The sequence below is a fragment of the Anas acuta genome, chromosome 8 (assembly GCF_963932015.1).
Source record: "Anas acuta chromosome 8, bAnaAcu1.1, whole genome shotgun sequence".
Taxonomy (NCBI): Eukaryota; Metazoa; Chordata; class Aves; order Anseriformes; family Anatidae; genus Anas; species Anas acuta.
The window spans coordinates 4,492,744-4,517,601 of record NC_088986.1 but is presented as its reverse complement, the minus strand read 5'-3'; the positions used below and the strand labels follow the sequence as shown (position 1 = coordinate 4,517,601).

The 24,858-nt window shown below is 46.1% G+C and overlaps 1 protein-coding gene across 3 annotated transcripts in view; it reads right to left on the bottom strand.

The window, feature by feature from the left end:
* DAB1 (DAB adaptor protein 1) overlaps positions 1-24,858 on the bottom strand; it is a 421,093-nt gene that overhangs the window by 222,848 nt on the left and 173,387 nt on the right. For all 3 annotated transcript variants that reach the window (XM_068689787.1, XM_068689782.1, XM_068689783.1), the window contains exon 2: positions 9,316-9,387. The gene's annotated coding sequence lies outside the window, so the exon portion shown is untranslated. The remainder of the gene's footprint in view (positions 1-9,315; positions 9,388-24,858) is intronic.

Genomic DNA, 24,858 nt, shown 5'->3' with positions numbered 1-24,858 from the left:
TAAAAGAGCACTTGGGCTTCTGTTCGCAGCGGCAGTGAGGAAGTGATGGGGCTGGAAGCCATGAAATGTTACAGCACAGCTCGCAAGGTGTTGCTGAGGGGAGCAGCCACACACGGAGCTGTAGCACCCCACGACAGCCCCAAAAGGGTGGCTTCTCCAGCCCAGGAGTGCACGCTCAGCGCTTCTCAGAGCACCACCACAGCCTGCTGCTGCCCGACAGCACGCCACGTGGCCACCAGAAGCGGGTAAAGATGAGGCAAAGCAAAGATGAGCAATCCTACGAAGCCAAGGGGTTAGACGGAGAGCGGAAAAGTCTTCAATTTATTTTAGGACTCAGACCAGAGACTTTTGTTCTAGGTGATAACAGTTTTCTCAAGGCCCTTTATAATCTCTGTACAACTTGAACTGCACCTCTCTTTCCCTGTGATGTCCTAGTGTCAAAGCAGTGTGAGTGGTAGAGACCGACAATATCTGAATTCAGCTCCCAGGGCACTAAGGATGATGAGAAGTTGCTCCTAGGAGCAGGCTTCCCCTGCCCACTGGCTGTAGACAAAACGCACCCAGCAGAAGTGTGTTTCTGCACAGCCCTGCCAGCTGGCCACACTGCCATGCACAGAGCTCCTTCTCCAAGGGGAAAAAAGGACAGAACTGAATATATCTTTCATCAGGAATTTCGAGTTAATTAGGAGGATGATCGGCAGAGAGAAAGGCAGGAGGTTTTTGTTATCACAATAGCTTTCTGCCTACACTGCACTGTACACCTCTGACCACGGATCGACACGTTCTAGTGGAAAACTTTGTGCAATCTGTACCACGTCGCAGCAGCCATCGGTATCACACGTACCTGCTTGGAACTGAGCAAAGGAGAAAAAAAAATCTCACTCGGCGCTGCAGGAAAGGGAACAGATGGTGCAAAAATTCACATACACACAGATTCACACTTTTTTTTATGACACAAGGTTACTAGCAAGAGCCTTCCACGCTTATGCTTAAAGGGATGATGGCTGCAGTGAGTCGTTCTAGCCACTGAACTGAGCTGTGGAAGGGCTCCAGCAGGTGAGGAGCTGCGTGGCGGGGACAAGGGGTCAGCAGAGGTCTGCTGCCGAGGACTGAGCACAGAGATTTTGGCTGGCGTAGCTCCTAGGCTGAGTGTTCCCTCCAGGACGGTTGAAAATTGAGACCCTTTGGGATCCACCTTCCCAGGTGATGGCTGAGTACGAGCTCTGCCCTTCTCCCTGTCCTCTGGCCACCCTGTGTGCCCAAGGGGAATGGGGACAAGAGGACAGAGCACCCCTTGGTGTCCCCCCGGCTGCCCCAGCACACAACGCACGCAGAGGGCAGCCCAGCACCTGCAGCCACACAGTCCCACGTGTTTTCTTGAGGAACGAGTCTGCTGATGGTTCTCTAGAAAGCAGGCTCTATAAATAAAGCATGTTTAATAAACCAAATAAACCAAACAAAATAAATAAACCATGCTACTGAGCGACAACTTCCCTTGCAGAAGGATCTGTAAAACACTTGCTGGAGCTCGCAGAGCACCTTCCTGCAAAATGCTCTGCACAACACGGTGTTGTTGCTGAAGCAGCTGAAAGGTGTGCGTGATGTATCAGCTCACAACTCCCAGCTCTAAACCAAAACAGCTGAAATTTCAGCTTTGGTCAGTGATGAGTTTTGTAGATGGCAGTAATAACTTATTAGAAAATATTATGTGCTTTATTTTGCAGTGCTTGTGGTGTCCCTAATGCTGGGCCATCCTGCCCCGCTCACTGTCCTGCCTGCCGGATTCACCAGACTACCACGGCGAGGGGAGCGGAGCAGCCCCCCGTGCTGAGGGACACACGGTGGGGGCTCCTTTCTGTAGGAAGGTTGGCAGGACTGAAGCCAGACTTGTCGGAGGTGGCTTCCAGAGTCAATTTGTTTTTCTCTGCCCTTTTTTATCCTCTACATAAAGCTGAGCATGCAGGAAGAGAAACGAATCCAATTCAGCACCGACTCATCTTTTTCTCAGGGCAGAAGCTCCCTTTCATTAAAAAAAAAAAAATAAAAAACCCTCCTCTGTATTTCCATACATGCCGCAATCTGGTAAATTACCAGAATGTATTATTTATATAAAGCCTTCTGCTTTGGAGAGATCCGTAATTGTTGGCTTCCTTGCTATGCACTACAACACAGCTTGCCTTGTTTCACAGCCAGAAGTGCTGCTGCATCTTTTTGTCTTCCTCTCCCCAGTAACTCGGCTATTCTTCTGAGACATGCTGTACGTGTCAACAGGTGGGACGGGGCGTTAGGAGGCAGAGGCTGCTGTGTTTCTACAAAGGACCATCTGGGCACGCCGTGTGGGCACAGAATGCAGCCCCTGCAGCCAGCAGCGCTGGCACATCTGTCTGCCTCCAGCCCGCTCACCGGCGGTAAAGGTTACGCACCGTCACGATGCCAGCTGTGCCAGGTACTGGCTGTAAAAAAATAACAACAATGAAAAAAATAACCACCCTAGCCTGTGGGGACGTATTTTTGGCCTCTTTATAGATTTTAAACACGCGATAATCTGCGTAATGAGAGCTGAGGTGTCCTCCCACCTGTCCCTGCGCAAAGATCTCAGCAGCGCAGACCGAAGGTGCCTGCCCAACCAGGACCCCCCTCCACACGCCAGCGGTGGATGCGATGTGCTGTGCCTGCACAAAACGTGGCATCAAACAGGCAGCCAAATGTTTCTCAGCCAGATTTCCCAATTATATTATTAAAACTGGGAGCCTAAAAATATTAGCATGCTATCAGTTGTGCACTCGCAAAGCCACAGAGGAACCCAGAGATGACAATTTCCCCCCTGTTCCTAATGGATTTACTATAAATAAACAAAAGTGTTCCCGCCCCATTCATGCCTGCTCCAAGACTGCTGCTGACTGACATTTCTGATATTCCTCTGAGTAAAGCAGTGCCAAAAATTTCCCTATCTTTAACAGCAACCAAAGCAGTATCTACTGAGGGCTCCTGCAGTGCTCACCCCAGTCACAGCGACAAAGCCAAACCCCCAAACTTCCAAACAATTTCTGTGGCTCAGTCAAGAAACAACATCACCTTTCCCTTTCTGAAGGAAGATGCAAAGCCGTCCAGCCCCTCGGCCAACGTAGCACACAGCCTGGGGACTTTGGGTCCTTTTCCTTTGTTTGAGCACAGTGTTTTTTTAATACATTTTCTTAATACTTTCTGGCTTTTTCAGGACGTAGCACCTGGGCAATGGGACCTCCATCTGGGTGCGACCACACTGCAGAGCCAGAGCTGGGTGTGTGGCTCGTCCCCACCTGACATTTTGTGCTCTCTTTTGACCCCCAAGAGCTGGACTTTTTCATTTTTTTTACAAAGCTTTTTGATGCCTGCGTGTAAAACCTCTGCCTCTCCTGGCCTCTCCCCTATTCCTCATCCCCACCAAGCCTGCTCACCGAATGACACCGAGGTGCACCCCCACCCTGTGAGGCACCGCTTTCCGCGGCTTTTTTGTACCCCAGCCGCTGGTAAAGGAGGCTGGAGGCTGGTGTGCCAGCCCGCTGGCTGCATAATGAGTTCATCCTCCAGCCCCACCGAGAGCAAGGCACTTTCCTGGCCCATCTGTTCGCTCGGCTCCTCTCTGCACGGCGCCACGAGCGCTTGCTCTGAGGAGAGCGGCGAACGCCCGGAGGGCCGCTGATGTGCAGCTGTAACACAGCCGAAAAATGGAACGAGACAGAGCACGGGGGTTACTTCTGAGCCATTTCTTGGGATTCTTAAACTGACAGAAATGTAAGTGAGGAAGAAAGCCTCCAGAAGCTGTTAGAAAAAAATCTAACAGAGCAATAGGTCTTCTGCAGTCACCGCTGTTTCCTCCACGTTTTCCAGGAGAAATAAAAGCTCCGGGCAAGTCACAGGTCTGTGAACAGAAGCGGTCGGGAAGTCAAAGCGAAGATCTAGAGAGACTGGAACAAGAAATGACACTTCAAGTACTGAGGCACGAATCATAGCTGATCTCGACCAAAACACTGGGACACACAACCTCAAAAAAAAACAAAAGGAAAGGGAAGAAAAAAAGAAGCCAAAAAGCTTAGATTCCAGCTGTAAGTATTTTCAGCACCAAGGAAAACCGGTACCTTCTTAAATTGGAGGAGGGATGAATAAAAAGTGATGGGGGGATGGACGACAGTGGCAAACACCACAGTACAAAGCGTCCTGCCAAAACACCTTGTGGGGTCTTAAACCCAGCACAGCCCCCCAGGTCTCACTGCTGCTGGACACAACCATGGGCATCAGTGAGCCCTGTGTGCACTGGGGCTGATGAAGGTCAGAACATCCTCACTCACGTCCACCAGGACTTTCAAAACAAGCTCTCAGCCTGGGCTGGGATAAGAGCCAGCTGTGAGCAGGCAGAGCTCGCTCCAGGTGAATCCTCTTGGAGCTGCCTGTTGTCCCACCACACCCTGGTTCTCCTGAGACGCACGGCACTGCCTGTATAGGAGCAAGACCAGACACACAGGTGCAATCCAGGCTGGAAAATCCTATTTGGTTGGACAAATCCATTACTGTCTTCTCCCTGACTGTAGTAACGTCTGAATTAAAGAGTAATGCCTCATGACTGGAGTCTTTCTTTAATTCATGCTGAAGAGCCCTCACACAGTCCGTGGCACCGAACAAAGCAGTAAATTCACCTCAACATCTTTATGCTTTCCTGCAGTCCTTAAATCATTCATATCCAGACTTCCTGTGAGTTTGGGATTGGACGGAAGCGTTTCTAGCCCATAACTTCTCCATTACTGTTTTTGAGGGGTGAACTTGTTAAAGACAAAGCCCTGTTCTTTAACCACCAGCAGAAAGAGCTTTGTCCACGCTCCACTGCCCCAGGACGAGCCCTGAAAAGCCCCCGGGCTCCTTGGAGAGAGCTCCCTCTGACCACTGGCAGAAGTCAGGCCCCGAATGCATCCCAAGAGAAGAGCCCACGCTGCAAGGAAGGGTGTAGGGTGCTCAAAGTGCACCTATACGGGCATTAAAAAAGTTGCACAAACACATCCGTCATGCAATGTGCCTCTGCGAGTCAGTCTCCAGATGTGCTTCCCTCTCCCACCTAACGCAGGCATACTCCAAGACTTCATAAAAATTTCAAAGTAAGTTTGAGGACAAGCTCCACTGCATCGTCTGAAGGCACCAAGTGGGGTGAACAACAGAGCTGCACAGTAGGAAATTAAAAACTTCTCTGCACCGAAGCTACTTTGTGTGACATCTACCAACATTGCCTTCAGTGAGAAGTCTTCAAAAAGACGTTTAGATGTAGAACTTAGGGATATGGTTTAGTGGGTACTGTTAGTGTTAGGTTAGAGGTTGGACTCGATGATCTTGAGGTCTCTTCCAACCTAGAGATTCTGTGATTCTGTGATTCTGTGATTCTGAGAAGCAGCATGGCAGGGCTCACAGGTGAAAACCACTACTGCATACAGCAAAACACATTAAAACTACAATAAAGGGGTGGGCTTGAACATGCAAAATTCGGTAAAATTCAGAGAAAGACCTTCCTTAGCAAGGACTGCAGACCTCAAAATTCGCATCATTTATCTCAGCCACGTGTAACTTGACTCTTAGGGCCATGGGATATTTTGCTGAAAGCACAAAAACTTGCGTTTGAAACAGAATATTGCAAGCAAACTTGAGCTGGTCCCACAGCACGCTGTTAGTCAGTATATTGCTTCCTTAGACACTCCAGATTTGTCTGAGTGTTGCTTGAGGCCACTCTTAAATACAGCCCTGTCCCCCTGTGTTCCTACAGGTCTCTCCCTCCTTCTGAAGCTGCTCTGGAATGGTTTGTCCCGCTGCACTGCTCCCCAGCTGTGTCCCTCCCAGCTGCTCCCAGCTTCTGCCTCCAGCCTCTGACCTTTCCACAGCTACCTGGGAAATCCCAAATTCACTAAGAGACTTTTCAAAGCAAACAGTATGCATGTGATTAATTCTTCCTGCAGACCTCAAAAAAACCCTTCCTGATTAACAAAGGTCACCGCATCTCAAAAGTTTACCCCAAACAATCAAACACATCACGACATCCTCTAAAAAAAGATGAAGCAAAAGCAAAACTGGTTTCATTTGAAGAAGATGGATCTGGCTGGAGAAAAGGCAAGAAGCTGGCCGGATATCACCGAGCTGATACTCTCTGTGTGTTTCTAGGCTGCGCTTTTCCTTGCTAGATATCACAACACTTTGCACGGTACGACACGATGCTACCTTCACTCCACACCAGGGGAGGTGAGAGGTGGCAGTGGGAAGTTGCTTTCCCCAGATGAGATATCGGGTCATCAGCAAAGTTAGAGCACGGTCCCCAACGGTCCCTAACCCCTCCAGCACCACTGCCTTCCAGCTGGGCTGGCCCATGGAAATGCCCTGGTGCCAAGGGGACTGTTCTCCCATTGAGCAGCTGCTCCCTAGGCAGGGATGCTCCAGCCCCTGGTCAGCTCTTGCAGCAACCTCCTTAGCAGAGAGAGAATATGAAAATATTGAGAGGAATTAAACCCTCAGCCATCTTCCCTCGTGTTCCCATCATACCTCTCTCTCCAGTAGGCGGCTGCGATTTTGCTAACCTGACTGATCCATAATTCATAACTATTATCCATGCTCAATAATTACAGTGTTAATATTTTGGTAATTTAGAAGTACCTTTCTCAGGCAGAGTTCAGTCTGTACCACTGCCTAATGCATTATTTAATCTTTAAGTGTTTATGAACAGAACTGTTCCCTCTCCTCTTTCTTTTCATTCTCAATTCATGCCTTATAAATGTTTTCAAAATGTTGGGGAAAAGACGAATTTTAAGAGGAAATCTTGCTAATTTAAGGCCAAATTTAAACACAATGAAATGCATAATGGCCTATCTATCCATCAAAGCCAGTTCTACAACACGGATGCACTGAAAGCTTTTCACTTTCCAGTTACTAAGAGGTAACACTACCAAATTCAGTCCTGCACTCTACTACAAGTGCAGTAGAAAAGCACTTAGTGTGGTACCCACAGCCAGCTCACGTACCAGTGCTCCTGGGGCTCATAGACCAAATGTATTAGTAATGGGAAGGCTTCCTTAAACCATGGGCTTTACTGATATGCTCAGTAAAGGAAATAAAAATACCTAGGCAATAATAATGATAATAATCTAGCTTGTGTTCAGGCAGAGGCTGGGTTTCTGTCCTGGCTGCGGAGCCCATCACCTCTTGCAAACCCCAGGAAGCCCTGCCACTTGCTGCTCCACTCACTGCCTGCTCTTCCTTCTGACCATGTTCATTTCAGGCTTGTCTGTAGCAGAATTTTTTGTCCTCACCTCATGTTTTCTCGTTTTCCCATCAGTCTCCTAACCACAAACACGTTGGCAACAAACTCTTGCCAGCCTTACCTCCTTCAAACACAGCTTGCTTCCTTGGCCTTCTGCAAGAGGAGGATATGCAGATAAACCAAGCATCTGCCATCGGGCCCAACATTCGTGGCCTCTCTTCATATTATTGTCAACCTAAAACTCAAGATTTTTCCAAGGTTTACTTGCTCTCCAGAGTAAATGTCATTGAGTGACAGCGAGCAGCTGCAGAAAACCTGAAGAGACTGAGCAGAACCACCCACCACAGGCAGCAGCAGAGCTTACACGAGGGGCTGCAGCAAACACAGGATTTACACACGCAGAGACATGGCATGATGGTGACAAGTAGTACAAAGGCTTATTTGATCCAAAGACAGAATGACTGTGTTGCTCATGTCAAAAAGGAATGAGTGGAAGCACAACAACAGGCCATTCTGCATGCTACACACACCACATAAAACACAAAGAATGCTCTTTATGTTTTGTCTGCTTTTTTAGCCTGGTTTCCTGGAAAAAGAAAAGGAAAAAAAACAAGAGCCGTGCAATTGTTCTGTCAGTCACTGCTTCCCCAAATAACTTCTGAACCTGTTGGCTGCTCGCAGGTTTGACAGATAGGCAGAGGTCTCAAAGGGATTACGTTCCTACCAGATGCGTGAAAATAATAGAGCCTCCAACGAGTGCCTCTCCTCACTCACCTCCGCGCCGCGCCTCCCTCTGCTCCCTACCTCGGGGGCACCAATTAGACCCCGAGCCCGAGCAGCTCTGCGGGTAAGGGAAATACTCGCTTAGATCATCAGACATTGCTCGCAGGAAGACTAACGCAGTGACTGCTCCAACCACAGGACACGCTTAGGCGAGGGCTCCTGCCTGCTCTGATCCATCATCTTCCAAGCACAAAATCCAGAGCAGAATCCAGAGGCACCTGCGCAGGCAGCCCGAGCAGCTGGCTGGGGCATCTCCCCTGCTTGCTTTGTTCTCAGAACAGAGGTCAGCGGTGGCATTTGCAAACCTGGGTGTGATGTCAGCAGCAATGCCCCAAGGACTGCCCTGTTTCCCCAAGGCACAGCAATAAATAGCATTGCCTCCCTTGACTTCCCCCTGACCGCCCCCTCGGAGCATCCTCTCGCTGCTCCAGCACAGGTACATTCGCTGCTGGCAGCACACAAAAAAAGAGGAGCATCGCCTGGCAAAGAGCAAGGTTTCCATTCAGTTTTAAGGGGACGCGTATGCCAGGGAAGCTACAGGACTCTCACTAATAGCCAATGCTGCTAATTAAAACTGTTTTGGAAGGTCTGCAGCTAGCGTATAAATCACCCCGCTACGTGCTATAAATAAGAGGCAGATACTGAATTGAATAGTTCCCATTTGTCAACTGAATGAAGAGATTTGATTGTGCCTTTTTGAATAATAAATCCAGACATACCTAGCAGGGCACGGAGAGGTGCTAGAATTGTCTCTTTTATCAAACAACAATGATTATATTATAGGGTATGCATTATGGGGGATCATCCATTTCTCTTGTTTTCTCATTTATTGCTGACATCCTCCCTCCCAGACAAAACGCTCGGCTCCGTGCACAATGTGTTCATCTGAAGGTCTCAGAGGCGAGGCAGGCGCGTACACTACCAAGGAGGCTGATGCAACGTGCACCTCCCGGGATGTATCACAGAGCAAAAGCAAGATCTGTAGGAAAACTGAGCTGTGAACACCTAAATACGCTCGTTTCCTACCTAACCTTGTTCTGTGGCATTTCCAAGGGGCTCTCAACATGCATCAGGTCTCAAACAGAGGAGAGTCGCGTGGTTCTCACTGGCAATCAGTGCCTGTTACCACAAAGCACCACTGAGACAGAGCTGAATTTCTTAAGATCATCTCCTAACACCATTAAGCAACAGAACCTCTCAAACGGCAGCCACACAAGCAACAGATTTGCACCTTTATTAATAATAATTAAAAAAAAAAGTAAAATTACCTTGCTCCTGGGCAGAAAGCTCTTTTCAACCATGGACACTAGATCCCGCTCACGGCCACCATGTCTCTCTCGCTGTAAAAAACAAACAAATGGGCACCAATTAGGAAATGGCATTTATTAATTCTCAGCTCAAAGTAGCTTCAAATCTTGCACACACGCTCATAAAAAAGAAGATTTAGGATCCCCTGTCACATGGAAGGCTGCAGAAGGTTAATTGAGTTCACTGTAGAGGTATCATTACCTCTATAACACACCTATAGAAAAAAGCACTGCAGTCGCGTTACGGAGATGGATTTATTTGAAGCCTTTAAAACTATTTGTTAAATTTCTGCCCTCTGACAGGATGATGAGTCCTCTTGCTTTGCCCCCCAAATCCTCCACAGCTGAACAGCAACTTTTCATGGCCCTAGATAAAGACACCGCTGCAAAATCTGATCCTTCCTGAGGTTTGTATTGAATTTGAAAGGGCTGAGCTGGTTGTGACACTGCAGCACCCGCCAGCTGCAGCAGCAATGTGGCAGTGACCACCGATGGTCCTTCCAATACCACCGAGACAAACAGCATCCTCCTCCTGGTCTGCTCCTCATCTGCTCAGGCTAGCAAATCTGCAACCCATGTGTGTTTATTTTATCAACAATAATTGTAAATCAGGGCGATTTTGTTATTTTGAGGTTATATTTGTCAATAAAAAAAGGAAAAGACAGTGCTGGGCTGAAAGAATTTGATAGCTGCACATTGATTTTGAAATCACAGCCATGCTGCCTGGATCCTGAAGTGCTTACCTTGCTGTCTGCCCTCCCCTTGCTCCCCTGATTGCTCGAGTTCCTGAGTTTTAATAATGTTTGAGACGCAAGCTTTCACTTACAATAACCTTAAGCAACATACACCAAGCTACAGCTAAACAGAGAGCTCTGTCCGCCACCCCAGCAAAAACTTCTGCACTGGAGGAATAGGAAGGCACATCATGAGCAGCACTGGGGATGGTCAGAGCACACAGAGGATAAAGCACCATTTTAATAAAATCAGATGATCTGAGCTTGAAATTAAGGTGTTAAAAGCCAGGACAAAGAGGATTTCTGATTGGCAGGCAGTGATGTCACGCCTGTGCCAACCACAGAGGTAATTCATGTGTCTGCCTTTAAAAAGAAATAATTCCCTCCCTGATACAGCAATAAGACATTGCAGACAGCCCATTTGCTGGGGATTACATGGCACTTCTCAGGTAGTTAAAGTCACTGAGCCTTTTGACCTTGTGGCTCCTAACACTGGCGGAGGTATAATCACACAGGAACGCTCTGCTTGTCATGTGTGCCCTACTGCTTAAATAAAGCCCAGCCACCCAGCAACGCGAGCTGTGGCCCTCTGGCTCACCTCCTATGAATTACGATGAGAAAACAACATGAACATAACAAACAGCACTATTAATTAGATTATTATATCATTTCAGGGATGGACTATGCAGATTAAGAAACACTAGAGGAAGTGTGTGCCAGGCCAGAATAAATGCACTCCTCAGGCCATTGCCTTAAACACAGATATTTCATGCTACCGTAGCGCTTCACAGGACAAGTAAATCTTTGCAAGTTTGTCTTGAAGTCACTAGAACTCATCGTTTTGCCAAAGGAGATCCCAGCTCATTTACTGTCATAACGTTCAGCTCATAATGAATACCAGGCAAGGTGAAAATTGATATCAAGAGCACTTCTAAGAGCTAAAAAGTTAACATCTAAATTGGAAATCAATACATGCTTTAAGTATTGATCAGCCATACCGAGATCTCCACTCTGCAGAGTGAATACCATTATGGGTTGAGTTAACGTACGCTAAACCCACCCTAATTTTAAGATTTATAAAACAAAACTTCCCAACCTTACACTACAAGGAACGATTGCCCAACCCTAGTGCAAGCACACGTGTCCCTGCAGAACAGCCAGGAACACGCTAACCCAAACATCAGCGGTGACTTTTTTACTGCCTATCAGTTGTTGAAGTTGTGCTTGCCTCCTGAAAACAAAGAGCAGAAGGAACCAGAGCCAAGGAGCACCACAAGCAGCCCCTGAAGAGCACACTCACTGGAATGGGCACTGGTCCGGGTGATGGAGCACGTGGCGAAGTCTTCAAGCTCGGTCTGTACATGGAAACACAGATCTCACCTCCACAACACAATGTGCAGGCCTTCTGGTTATTCTGCAGGCAGCATCGTGAGGAGGCAGCTGTATGGCTTTTGGGAGCAAAGTCTGCAGTATGGGGGGATATCCCCTTGGGTCAGCGCTAGGTGAAGAGCAGCTGCAGAGCACGTCATCTCATGCCGTATATCTGCTCCGAAAAAGCTTTTCAGGCTCACTGATGAATGAAATAGCTGTGATAAACAAGTGTCCTATTGTCTGAGTCCTCCTTCATGCAAAGAAATGGGAATTTCTGTGCACCACATCAAAGGAACACTTGACCCTGTGTGATCAATTCCTCCTCCTAATTATTACAGACTGAAAGGCCTGAATTTCTGGTATTCTCAGGTAAAAAGGGGCAAGAATATCTCAGGAAAGGTAAGAAAAAACTGTACATCTCTATAAATATTTGTTGGTCTGCATTCCTTTAACTTTGCATGATTAAATACAGCCTGCTTCTGTTCTTCCACTTTATCCTCCGGGGAAATTTATCATCAAAATTATTGTACAGCATTCATTACTCTAGCCTCATTTAAAACCTTGCCCTACTTATTATTTAGGCTGCAAAAAATGTTGCTTTGTATAGTATTTCCTATAACAGTCTCAATCATTACATTTAAAAGATTGCTCTAAGGCAGCTTAGCCTGCATTAGAGAAAAATAAAGCGGAATTCCATAGTTAAGTGTTACACTTCTTATTCAGCTTTTGTTTCCCACATCACAACAATGCAACCTTTCAATTCCTTAAAAGGCTCTCCCTGCTAATTACCAACACTCAGTCCCCTGCTTTGAAAGGGACATCTAGTGGCTCTTAGCTGGCTTTAAAAGGTGTTAGGGAAAAGCAAAAGGGAAGGGAAGGCATGGCAAGGCAATTCTGCACCAATTCCGAGGTGCAGAGGTCTTTTAAATCCACAGTACAGGGAACACTCAGTTGCAACAGTCAGACCAGCAGGCAAAGCAAACAAATGATATATTTTTAATTCCTATGCAAAGTGTCTGTGTAAGACAAAGACACAGACACAGCTGTTTAAAATAAACGAGATATAGTGTCTAAAAGGAGAGAGAAAAGCTAACTGAAATCCCAGGTTATCCTTAATATCCCAATTTGGGATATTATTCGTACTGGTATGTGAAGCCTCTGAATTTGGGTTCCCTCACTGGTGGGACTACCCTGAAACAAAGAGCCATTGCTGAGTTTAGATAATACCATCTCTGTGTTTGTCTCGCCCTTCTGTACTTCTGAAAAAAGGATCATTAATCGGAGTCTGAAGCCACCACTACAGTTTTGTCTTGAAACGCAGACCCTCATGGGGAGGTTATCAGTGAAGGGAACAGGTCATAACTTATCCCATTAACAGCCCCAACAAGACCTTCTCCTACAGGGACTGCAATTCTGAAGGGTGTGCTTTGTTTCTTGTTTCTCTATAGCAAATTCAAGCAGAAACCACAAGGTGGGTAAATGCCATCCATTAACACTGAATATTTTTTGGACATTGTGTCACATATTTACCAGTTTGTTTAGGTCGTTCTGAGCTTCCTCACTATCTTCCCTGGACTTGACCGACCTCACTGATCTGCCCACAGATCCAGCTACCTTTCCACCTCTTCTCCATCCCAGACCACAGACCTGATACTGGATTTAGGAACACACGAGGAACCTCTGGTTTAACCCTGTGCCATGGTGAAAGTTACCCAGTTATACCTATTTTCGTTTCACTTTTTGATTCATGACTATACTTTTTCCCTTTCACCTACCTGCCTTGTATTTTTGACTGCTTTCTGTGAGATGCCTTGCAAAAGACCTTTCGATATCACAAATAAGTGAGATAAACCAGTTCCTCTCTCTTCGTTTCTTATTGACAAGTTCAAAGACTTCTAAGAGATTAAGAGTGAAAGCCTGTAAGTGACCTGCTGGGTCATCAAGTCTAGGCTTTCCCTATCACTTCCAACCATATCCTACACTACCTTTCTACTGGATAAGCCTGATCTTATCAACGCCTCCCAAATGTTTTCTTTTTTCTTATCATTTCAACCAGTTTACCAGGTACAAATGAAAGGCTTAGTGGTCTGTAACTCCCTGGATCATTTTCTTCCCGGTGTCACAAGAAGGCATTTTGTTCTTTCTACCCATCGAGCAGACACTGCTCATCGCCTGCAGAAAGGGTAAGAAAGAGAGGTCATTCTCGGTGGAAGGAAGAGAAGGGAAGAGGACAAGGACAGCGGAGCTGATACCCATATAAAATGTTCTGTGAACTCCAGCACATGCAGCTCACAGACAAACCAGTGAAACAATGAAAATTCCTATTTTACGAGACAGAGGTTAAGGTAGGGATCAGTATTTTCCTTGGGCATTACTCTATCACTAGACTTAACATATAAAAAAATTATTTTTACTGCTAATTGAATGGATTCAGAGTTATTAATCAAAGATATGCAACATCCTGCTATTTCCCACGCACAAAATAGACTTTTTTTCATGAGTCCCCAGCAGTGGCTGTTTCCGATCTGTCGTGGTGAGTGTCTGTGTGCTTCCTGTGAGTGGAGGGACTGTGCTCATCAGCTGTGCCATGCTCGAGAGGGGCAAATTACTGCACACAAGCCTCGCACCCAGCTCTGTATGCCTGCAGCTGCTCAGCACGTGCAGATGCACATTGGTAATCTTTCTGCCTTTCAACAAAACAGGTCAGGAAAATCCGTAATGCTAACATATACCTATAACCATAAAAGGGTTTTTCACAAGAGGAAAGTATTTTGTGCATTCTTTCCCCAGCAGCCATTTTAAATGCATAAAAAGCTTCAGACTTCTGCTGCAAAGAGCAGCAGAGATCTCCCCCAAAGGGGACACAGTTTTGGCTCAGGACCAAAAGAGGTCAAACATCACCACAGTGCTATGGTCATGGATAAGTTCTGGCAAGCCTGAGCCACAGCCCATTAACCCACATGTTATGCAAACACGCCAGGTTATATCGCTCACACGAGGGAGCAGCCTGCCACCCTCTCCAGGTCCCTAAAAGCCCCAAACCTCTTCCTACACACAGCAAACACTCTAATATGACACAAGTTCACCTTCAAAGGTTGACCCACAAAACATTTTGGTGCGACCGAGACATCTCCCCAAGCCAGGTCCCTACAGCAACCTCCAGCACATGCTGGGGTGACACTGGGCTCAAAGCATGCTTGCTCCCACAAGGCAGGAGGGGAAACCTGAGCACACCCTCAACACTGCAGCTGTCTTGGACAGGAGGGGAAGGAGGAAGATTTGTTTTGTTTTCTTAGACTGACGCATTAATTCTGTAACTTGAAATGCTATCTTTTCCATTTCGAGAAAAAAAAAAAGTATTGTTTGTTTTCTGCAATAAATTAGCATCATCCTCTGTTTTATAAACCAATACTATCTTTACTTAGATATTCAGAAATATAGCTAATCCCTTACATAAGCATTTAAAAAAAAAAAAATATTACCTTCAGAAACACTTGCACCTCACCACAAATCCCAGGAGGGGAGATAACAGCTACCAGGTGAAAACACAAGGCACGGCTGGTGTTTTGGAACTGACATCAAACCCGACTCTTTCCCACATGGATGTGCAGGCCCAGCACAGCCCCCTCCCCAGCTATGTCATTTTCGGCCCCCTGCCCTCATCCCATTGAGAAGGGGGAGTGAGAAGGGCTTGGCGGGCATGGGGCAGCCAGACAAGGCAACCCAAAAAGGATGTTTTGGTTGCTTCCAAACCAGCATCCCCCAGAGAGCTAAGTGCATCATACCGGACCTGCAAACAGTGTCTGAATGACACAACCTTGTCCGTAGGCAGGGTCAAAAAAGGGACCGATGGATCCTGAAGCCACCATCAGAGTCTGGCACTGGCTAGCCCAGAAGAGGGCAAAGTTGATCCCGGCATGACAGCCTTTCTGTCAATCCAGCCTCTATCATTTATTTAAGTGTTCTTCCAATCTTCCAGGCTGTGGCTCATATATTTATCATCTTAAATTCTTTATGAGCAGCAGGATTAACACCTCTTTCATCAAGCTGGAAGCAAGGCTGATCCTGACTAGTTTTGATCTTTTCCAGGAACCCGAAAAGCTTTCAATAGTTGTTATATTCTGAGCTGTGATCTTCCTCAGAGAGATAGCTGAAGATTTTCCTATAGCATAGCGTACAACCACGTGAATATGTTTGTAACCCACCTCTTCTCTGAGAGGGCCTTAACGCTCCATCCGCTCCCCGACCCCAAAAAGTAGATCACTTTTCAGCAGAAAGGGAAACTGGCAAAGAGAGGACAGCTGGGGGATCATGATCTGGTTGTCAGAACACTTCTCACACAAATCCCACCCCTCCTCACACACCACAAACCAAACAAGTTGTCTGGCTGACACGACTCTCTTCTGTGGAGTGCCCAAAAGAACTGATTTGAAGCATTTTAAGCAGAAAGGTCCAGGTTTTTAAGTCAAAGAAACACCTCTCTTCTGTGGGCCCTGCTCCTGGTTGTACAGGAGGTCACCCAGCAAGGCAAGGTGGTCAGATCACCAAACTGTGGCTGAGGAGATAAAAGAACAGTTCCCAACATCCCACTTGGAGCACCAAGCACGAGCAGGCCACGGCTGCAGACTTTACCTCCCATGTCAGACCTTCTCTCTCCAAATAACATTTATCAAACATGACCGCCCTAACCTGCTGTCTTGCCAGTTATTTGGGCAGACTCCATCCCCACCTCCTGTTCGGACCCTCCCTGACACAGATGCGTGAGCCCCACACACCAACAAGGCCTCAAAATGTCCGCCCCCCGTCACGCGCGGTGCCTTCCAGACCCTGTGCGAGTGCTGGCACTCTGATGAAAATAAAGACAACTCATTAGCTCACCGTGTCATTTACAGTGGAAACAAAGGCTGATTTTGACTTCCGTGTAGCCGTGTCTAATTCTCTGTGAAGAATTCAGTGCTGTTTTCCCCTCCCAGCCTCTTGTCTGTTAAAAATGAAGGGTGTTGGAGAGGAACGTGCAAGGGTCATCTCTCCCCGTGCTTCCGTTCCACAGCCAGTGTTGTAGAACAAATACTGATGAGGATCATGATGATAATGAGGAAAATAATAATGAGCATTGATCTCAATGGAGATGCTCCTCTGTTCTACCAGGCCACTGAGATGAGAATCAGGAATCCCCTGACATAAAGGATGTGTCACACTGAAGTTTAATTAACAGCAACTCACAACCCAAATGACATATTCCCCCCCTCGCCCTCTCAATTTTTATAACCAACTTTTCACAACAAAACTCCGGGGGACGTTTGGATATAGAAAAGTGAAATCTTCTGCTCCCACGTACAGCTAGTTACACTGAGGAAGGCAGTCAGCCGTGATTCCTCTCTGGTTTTCTACGCTGTAAATCATGAGCAACTTCACCGTAGTCCACCGAGAGACATCAGTACAGATGAGAGGAGAATTAGGTCCAATGTGCTTCAAAAGACATACTCGGCATGTTATTTCACAGCTTTGCGTGGTAATGGCAGCACGTTATCCTCTGATAATGGTGCCATCAGTGTGTGTCAGCTGAGTACACGCCAGTACTTTTCAGCTGTTTCCCTGCTATGTCTAGGAAGAGCACTCTGCCCTTCTCCAGCACCGTTCCCCAGCCCTTTCCCAACAAAAACAAACTCAGCCAGGTGAAACACTCAGGGGAGCCCCATTAGAGAGACAGAAGGGTCAGCTCAGTTCGGCTCCAAACCATGCTGCTGTACTAGACGTGGTCTTGCTGCATGATCCCAAGTCCAAGCCCCAGCTGTCTGGTGCCCCATAGCCACTCAGAAAAACACATAAAGCTACCAGTTACCCCCCAAATTATTATTTTTTGGATTAGTCTTCAGCCAGATGTGGGTCCCCACAGCCACTCCTGATGGAGCAGGAGACCCAAACGATGAGTGGTGGGCAAGGCAGGACCTCCCCGTTTTTGCAGCAAGCAAGATTTGTACTGGCATCCATCATGGTGCTGTGACATAAGGAACACTACAGATTTATAAGGTTGCTCCTAGCTCTTATCAGGATCAGGAGAGAAACTAATGCTCAGAAGAAATTCATGTAGCTGAAAATAATCAAGAAATAACATTCAGGACTGAAATATTTACTTTTTCAGATATTTTTGCTACTGATATTTCTGTGATAAAAATATTTTTATCTTGCTTTCAAATGCCAGACATATACAAGTTTTTTTCCAATAAATATAAACATTTTTGATTGACATACTCCTCTAAAACTGCTAATGCAAGATAGCGGGGAGGCAAACTTGGGTTCCTTTACTGTCAAGACCTCAGAGAGATCTTGTTTACAAACATGCAAAATTATTTAAAGGACTTTTTTATTCACCACGTGAAGTAGTTGACACATTTTCTGGACTAAGTAGCAGGAAGTAAGGAATACCTAGGGCAATTCCATGCATTTATATTCATTACATATTAACTCATTACATATTGATCATGAAAGGAATCAATTGTTCCAATTAAATCAATCTCATGCAGGATAAGGTCATAGACTTGTGCTAGTAACTGCAATCAGCCACTTAAGAAGAGAATACCAGCAGAACAGTTCAAAGAGCACACATTCTGTTGATAACATATCCCATAAACATTCCCCATGGAAAAGGTCACATTAAAAAACAAACAAAATAAACAACAGCTGAATTTGAAATACTGCAGCATTTCACAGGAGATATGTAACAACTTTCAAGGCACCATCCCATGCCACAACCAGCCAGCCCTGCTGCCTGTGAGCAGCTTTCCTGCGATGAAGAACAGCCCTTTGGGACAGGAGGGGATTCAGCTGATGAAGCAAGCACCACAAACGAGGAAAATGCAATGATGCACAAATCCAGTCCTTATCCGTGGCTGCACTCTGCACATGTATAATCAAATTTTAAGGGCAGGAGCCAGCACAAGGTGGGCCAGCAGAAAGGAAGACTTGATCCTAACTTTGGGAGAAAAAATTAAATCATAGTTTCAAAAATGAAGTGCAAAATAAAAGGCCAAGTTTGTACAAAATTCAAGCAAGTCAGTCTTGCAAATCATATCGCAACCAGTGTCTGGTCTGATTCCTAGTTCGCTGTGCTGTCAGACAGCTATCTGTAATCTAATTCAATAGCTTGAAGTGCTGTGCTATTAGGGAATCAAAGCTCCTGTGTCTCAGCTTCAATATCTGTGAAACAGAAGTAATAGTGTTTACCCACCTCGCAGAGATAATAGGAGTAGTTCAGTTTGTACAGAAATGTGATCATGTAGAAAGCACTGTGGTACAAAAGTGCTAAATATTATTATTAGGTGTATGTTTTGGTACTCCTAAAAAGCAATTCATTCAAGCTCTTCTATTTCTTTGACACTTGTAACAGGCTTCCAATGTGGCTTAAAACCCCTGCTCAAAAATAAACATCAGAATAATGAGCTTTCCGTATTTAATTCACCAAATCGGCACAATAAGCTCATGTTTAAACAAAAAATGAAAAGGAAACTTGCTGCTGTGCCAGAACAGCAGCACAATCAATTTTAATTAGCATTGCTCATTGTGGGAAATGATAAGGTATCAGTCATAGTAATTGGTGGTGTTGACAATTAGTCAAAGTCATTAACATCTCAAGACCCAGGACAAAAAAAAGCTTGCTGAATTTTAAATATCTGGAGGAGGCTTTCTTCAAAATCCTTAATTTTTGCAGTCTGATAACAGTGCTTAGATTTATTATTTGTTAGTTTCCCAGCGAGCACAAGCGCTGTAATAACACAAGCAGCCCGAATGTCACCGGCGCCTGATCAATACCGAGCGGGGCTCCCCTCGCTGCCCCCCTCCTCCTCCCACCAGCAGACACGTCCCCACTGCCCACATCACTCCTTTGTTTCCATGGCCCTGCTCTGGATGCACTTCCCAGGCCAGACCCTACCCCAGCAGAGGCGTGCGGGTCCGAACGGCTGAGGAATCGCTCCCAGCTGGGTGTTGGAGCACTCCCAGACCCACCACAGTCCCACCTGGGAATTTAAGTCCTTACATACGCAGAGACAAGGTGTGAGCAGAAGCAACCCCTCTGTTCACACATTTCCTGGGCTGCATCTTTTAGTGGCTAACACCAGCAGTTTCTCCTGCCGCTGAGAAGCTCAGGTGCAAGTCAAAATCTACGGGAGACAAAACACAGAGAACTTGAGGGCTTCTGCCTGGTCCCGGTGACCTTCCTGCATGTGCCTGCTGTCTGACTGACACAGAGAGAGAAAATCTGGGCTGGCAATGGGGTCACCGAGCACATCAACCAGCTGAGCAAACCAGATAGCCCACCGGTGTGGTGCGGATTTACACTGCCCCTGATCTACGTTTGTAACATTTCAGCAATGTAAAAATAAAGGGTTTTTGTGTTGGCGATGCAATGGTGTGTATTAATACCAGGTTATTTTACTCACCACCAAAACAAGGAACTCGCACCCTCATTTTTCAGCTGATGGTAACGGAGGCACCCACCAGGAAGGAGTCTGAGAGCAGGAGAGGCCCCACCGCGGCACAGCCTGCTGCCAGGCTGCAGGACCACTGACCGCCTGCCCTCGGGTAAAGGTACAAGCCATTGAAATCCCTGCCTGTCAGCTGATTTCTGCTCCCAATATTTCAGTTAAAACACAGTATGTTCTGTCTCCCGCACCCTTCTGTACCTTTACTGTAAACAAAGATGTATGTAAGACCGCAGTAAGCACCCGTCTGGTGTAAGTAGGTGTTACAGTTTAAAATAGCCGAGGTGACTTACATTACTCATTTGTCCTTTTACTTGCTTTAATGTGTTTATTTGTATGGAAATTAAAGTCGGGTAAAAATATCATCTTTTCCTTGTGCATGCATCCATTACACGGTCACAGCTATTCTCCTGACCCTGGGCAATCACTGGTCCCAAACATACGGGATCTTTCAGCATAGAAAAATACAAGACTGGCACAAAGGCACAAATGCTGTTTGCCAGGTGCTGTCACACCACTGGGAAGCCTGTCAGAGTACAAGATCTTGTAAGGAACTCCCCGAAACTCAGCTGAGACTCCAAGCAAAGAAGCTCCCGTGTACATTCCCCCTCGGCCCAAGCCCACAGGCACAAACCTCAACCTCCACAGCCACTGTGTCCGAAAGATAAACACCATTTTCAAGGTCAATTTCCTATGACCAGTTGCTTCATTTCTCATCATTTTCTGTCCGACTTCATAGATTACCACTTACAATTGATTTATTCTTTCCCTTTCTAGCGTTACTTTGCACTTCATTTAAAACTGGGGGGAGTGGGTTTCTCCTCTGTTCTCTACGACGGCGCTGCCACGAGACGATGAGGCTCAGCTGGGTTTCAATTGACTAAAATGACTGCTCAGTAAAGCAGCATGTTATAAAAGCTAAACCAAATCAAGAGGCATCCACCAACCATTTTCCCCTCTCTTCCCCACTGCTAGAAATATTGTTTTTAGATACAGCGCTCTCGCTCTTTCATGTGGTGGTGCTTTGATTGTAAAGAAAATGTTTTAATAGCCTCTAATAGAAAACAAAAGTTGGATTTAGGCCTTTCCAGGGTTTGCGAGTCCTTTCGCAGGCCGGTAGCGCGCTCACTTTAGATCAGATTAAAGCTGACAGAGATGAAACTGCGCTGGCCCACATCCTTGGGCTTGCTCCAGGGCCTCTCATCTGCATTTCATCATGATGTGAGCACATGTTCCCATCATTGGTACACTCATCTGCATCACTCTGAATGTTAATCACAGGCTAACCCAATTTCTTCAGTGAATTTATTACTTACTGTTCATTAAAGTTCATAAAACCTAATGTGCGCCTGAAATAAGCAGAACAACCTTAACAAGTAGTCCTCAGCCACGCGGCAATTCGGACGTGGCAATGTAAGCCTGGGGAGCTCCTCCTTCAAAGGTGGGTGCCAAAATCTCTCATAAACCCGCCGGGGGATGCGAGGGGGAGACAGGAGGCTATGGGGTACTGAGGGCTGCCGTAGTCCTACAGAAAGCTCCCAAATCGGCATCCTTGCAGGAGCTCAATTATCAAAACAAACACTGATTTTTTTCAGGCTATTTTTTCAGTAAGTGAACATTAAAGGGGAAGGCAGAAAAACTTCCTTCCTCCCCCTCAGTCCCTCGCAAAGGCTCAGCAGTCTTGCAAAACACCCAACATCCAGCACACCCATGCATAGAAGCGAGGTGCGGCCCCAAAGTCCTGCAGTATCAGGGCACAAAGGGGAGCAGGACCAAAGGGACAGGAGGAGCTGAGTGGTGGCACTGCTGCCAAGCAGAGCAGCTCCAGTGCTCTGCAGCTTGCCAAAGCCACAGGACTGCAGCCACATGCATGGGGCTCAAGTTTTTGGCTCAAATTTTTGGAAAATGTGCATGAAAAACCCACCGAATTGTGCATTGTCAAAGGTGTGCCTGCCAGGTGATAGGAATAAATGACAGAGGGTAGGATGCTGCAGCCTGGCCACGTCATGGAGGGGCATGGGGAGAGCTTGGTGCAACCACCCATGCAGGACAGAGTCCCATTCTGTGGGGTATTTAAACACTGAACAAACACTAAACCTCCTCCTGGCATCAGTAAACGTGCATCTTCTTGATTATGTCCCCAGCAGGCAGATCTGACAAGTGACACGTTATTGCATTAACCTTTGCAATTCACTAATAATGCACGGCAGGAACATCGCTCAGACAACGCTCACGTGCTTAACAATAAGCACATGCTTAGCTGCTTTGCTGAGCAGGGCCCAAAGCAGCCGCGTGTGTGTCTTTTGTACTGGAAGGAGGCAATCTAATGTATTCCGACCGATGGCTAGAGTAAACATTAACATCTACCTCCCATATGAACACCGTGCATTTGAAATTATCTGCCTTTCCTCCACCAGTTCCTCAAAACCTCGGGAACACACATGAACACAAGCCTCCCAAATCCCAAGGGTAAATTGCTCAAATTCTCCAAAGGACATTATGATTGAAATATTCAATCAGATGATGCTACCATCAGAATAATGAAGCCTTTGGAGGATTTGCTTCATCAAGTATAAAATAATTTTTAGAGACACTTTAAAGGAAGAAACCATGTCTGCGGGAAGAAAAATGACCGACTTTTTGCCAGAAATAGGATTATTCCATGAGCCAGAAAATGACACCTCTTGGTAGTCCAACATGAGATCTGTTTCTAGGCTAAAATTATACATCACAACATATATAAATATCATTTTTGCACAGCTGTGTAAATGAAAACACATCTGTCGAGCAAAGAAATTACAGATGTTTATTATCCATTCTTCAAAATTTCCATAACCATAGAATGAATCCAGGCTGAAATTAGAAATTTGCTCTCTCCTTTAATTAAATCAATTTGCATTTTTTTTTGTGGCTTATTAAATAATAGAAAAGCAGGGAGGCGAGGGTGGTTTTTTGTGATTAAGGCGCTGGACGAAGACCCAGGAGAGCTGAATTTAATCCCTGGTCCTGCCACAGACTTCCTGGGCGACCTTGGGCTTAATCTCTTAGTGTCTCTTTTCCCCATCTGCAAAAGACGGATAATAATGCTCTCTGCCACACAGGTTTAAGATGGGAGAGAGGAAAGCAGAGAGAAGGCTCTGCTGGATGTAGCACCTTGTGTTTTAGGAATGGAGAATTTCTTTCCATTAATAGAGGGATTATTCCATAAGAAACATTTCCTGCTTGCAAAGCTAATCCCAAAGTTGGGGCAGGGCTGAGCCTGGCAGGCCAGGTTTGCAGTATGGCCAAACTTTTCATCACATCCTGTTTTCCCAGTGCTAATCCCATTTCACAGAGCACAGCACTAAATGGCACTGCATTTTTTCAAGCAAGGGTGAGGTCCAACCCTGCTGCAGCTAATGAGTCTAAAACCTGATTTTAATAAGCCCAAAACGCAACGTAGGTCTCTGTCAGGACAGTATCGCGGGAGAAGCCTGCAGCCAAGCAAACCCAGCAAAGAGAAAACAGAAATTCATCTCAAGGAAAAGAGACTAGATCTTAATGGAATTATTTTAGAGCACAATAAAACACCAAGCTGTCTTCATCGCCACTATTACTCTTGCATGGCAAGACGGCAAGCATATCACTTCAGACTGATGGAAAGGAAATGAATATCCTCAAAAGAGAACAGATCACCACGTGGCACACAGTCCAGCTACCAGGCCGGTAAATTCCTGGTAGCGTTCATCTTAAAAAATCCTGTGGTTACAAGAGACTCCATGGCATTCATCGGTTTTGATATATATATATAAATATATATATATTTAATAGAAGCAAAATTGCATGATTTTGAAAGGCTCTTTCTAGCTATGCTGTTTTAAAGGATTAACACAACATTATGTACTGGAGCATGCATAATGGAATCCGCAAACAGGAATCAGCAAGTAATCTCCTGTCTCCGTGTAGACTAATGTGTAATTGCCAGAAGCACCATGGGAATTTCTGCTTTTTGTTAGAGCTTCAGGAGGTGATTGTTGTTGAATTTGACAGAAATACAGAAGACAATGATCAGTTATAGGCACGAAAGGTAATGGTTACTGTTTAACACAACAACACAACTTTCACAACAGTCATGAGCCAAAGCCTGCGTATGGATTTGCAGAGGGGAGCGCTACCTGTCATTACTCAGCACATCACGAGAAAGGAAGAGTGGGCTTCTGAGTGCTATGGACAGAGCCAGTCATGATACGCAAGCCAAATTCTACAAAGCAAATTCTCTTCATGGAGCCTCTACACGGGTGGGGTCTCAGTTTAATTCCATAAACCGATAGCCGCCATCGGACAGTAGCGAGGCGTCGTATTTCCCAAAGCAATCGCTTTTCTATTATGAAGCTTGCAATCAAACACCTGATGGGGGAGAGCAGAACATGAAGAAATAATACAAGAGCAAAACCCAGAAATGTGGCGATATTACAGAACTAAATCAAAGCCTGGGTCTTTACAGAACAAAGGCATTTGTGGCATTACCGTGTGGGTGAGCACCAGAAGGGACGTGCTGTACACGGCCTGCCTGTGTGACCAACTTCAAGGCAAATGGGGATTTTGAAGTTCTCCTGGCACAACAGCTTTATACACGTGCTGTGAGAGTGCTTGAAGAAAGGCTGCGTGTCCTGTACGAAACCTCAGGAATAACGCCTCTGATGCACCGATCCTGCTGTAAGGACTTCAAGAGAGCAGCAGCAAAAGGAATACTTAAAGCGGGATCCCACAAATTCTGTAAGGGTTATTGGAGTGCTCTTCCAGCTGGTTTCTCTCAACGAAGGCTACTGGCACCCAGAGAGGAAAGAAAATAGCTGCACAGCCTTATGAGATATTCAAGGCTCAAATGTGTTGTCTTCCTGCAGCCCAGAATTTCACAAAGTTGACGCTGGAGTTGGAGG